Below are 1935 nucleotides of genomic sequence, written 5' to 3' on the forward strand. Positions count from 1 at the left end.
GGGGGGGGGGGGGGGGGGGGGGGGGACGGATCCGGCTTTTAGCGCGAGCCCAACCGTACGAAAAAGGGGTGAGGAAGAAATATTGACTACGAGGGTAAAACTCCCCAGCGTTTTACGTGGATTCCCTCAGGAAGAGATTGCCGGCATACGGAGATGGAAGGAGCGTATAGAGTTCCTATGTGTAGGGAGGGCTCTGGTGTAAGAGGGAGAGAAACGGGGGGGGGAGGCGGTAGCGCGAACGAGAGGAGGAAGCTGAGGGAAGATTGTAGGTCGAAAACGATGGACCGTGTAAGGGTAGAGAGAGGAGGTCCGTCGGTCGAGTTGGGTAATTAGGCGTTTTCGGGGTAAGTAAATGGGAGGAAGTAGCGCCTCTGGCGGCTCGCGTTGCCGACAAAACCCGACAGATGGCTCCCACGCCGCGGCGCGCCGCCACCTTGATTTGTGGTTAAGCATTTTTCAAGCCATTTGGCCCTCGCCTATAATTTTCGGGGAGCTCTTCGCGTGTTTCCCCGCAGCCTTCTGTTTATTTTCTTAACGGCTTCGGTAATGAGACTACTCGTTGCGTTTTTTTTTCTTGCCCCCTTGAAAACGAAAAAAAAAAAAAGTCAAAAGACCGAACAAATGCGACACGCGAAACTTACCCCGTAACCACCGTTCGCTCCGGCGGAGGAAAAGACTGTCGTAGTTAATGGCGTCGTATTGGCCACTTACTCTCAACCTAAAACTCTCCATACCTATCATCCTCTTAACACACGTCCCTTAAACAGCGCTTGTATTATCTTTCATCCCTTTTCTCTACTCACGCGAGGCACGTGCCTTCGGTCTGGATTTTGCACGAACCTTCATTTCTACGTGTTCTTTTTACCATGAACTGCATACGGACACTGAACAAGGGTGACAGTTGTCCCGCGTACGTTACACCTTTACCGTGCTCCGGGCTTCGTTCTCTTTTGTCCACTTTTGTCCACTTCCGACCGTCATTATAACTGTCCCCAACGGGGCTGTCGATTCCACCATAGATATTCCCACAGCACGGACCCACTTATGCACGTTTGCCAAAGAGAGATCCTCGTCACACACGAGATCCAAATGACCCCGATTATTGCGCAAATTTCGTTGTACGCCTGCGGTCGACATTTTCCCTTCCGCGCATGCAATATGTCGGACTGGCAATGACGGAAAAAAATTTTTTTTTTTTTTTTCAACACGCAGTTCACTCTCGTTACAAAACAATGAAAAGCCAATTCATTAATTTTATACCCATATAAAAAAAAATATATTATTTTTCAAACTATATCAAATCTATACAAAGGCCCGTATCAGACGCAGATCTTGGCACCCCGTAAACATGTAAAATCCCAAAACATTAAGCAGCCCTCCAAGGCTAATCTGTCATTAACAAATCATTCGGCCGACTAAGTGTCTCGAGTCGTACCGTAAGCGATGACCCGTCCGTCGAGTTGCGAAGTCGTTCACACCCGTTGCCATTCCAAAAAAAGTCAAAGAGGCCAAAAAACCCTGGGGGCCATCGAGTGTCGAGAGAAGGCCCGCTCTCGTAATGTCTATCCACGTCGGCATAGCTCACAAATGACATACATACCCATAGAACAAAATTTGAAATCCAAATTATTTTTTTTTCCCACAGAGGCGGGAGGTCCAGAAATTCCAAATTGCCAGAATTCTATATACACCGTGTATATACACGCGTATGCCAGAACGACAAGTGTAGTACAATAGAATTTCGTAGGTGCACGATTATGGGGGTAGGCGTAGAATCCGACGCGTGGCACCGCGACGCCTCCTAATAGTATTAGTCAGATATAGCTGGGTCAGGATCAGAGTGGCTATACCCTTTGGGATAACACCATGTATATATATATGTATTTAGTATATCTAACCTCTCCAACCCCTCCCCCCTCCAACCCCTCCTCCCCA

The sequence above is a fragment of the Cephus cinctus genome, unplaced genomic scaffold (genome assembly GCF_000341935.2).
Source record: "Cephus cinctus unplaced genomic scaffold, Ccin1 Ccin1_scaffold0325, whole genome shotgun sequence".
Classification (NCBI taxonomy): domain Eukaryota; kingdom Metazoa; phylum Arthropoda; class Insecta; order Hymenoptera; family Cephidae; genus Cephus; species Cephus cinctus.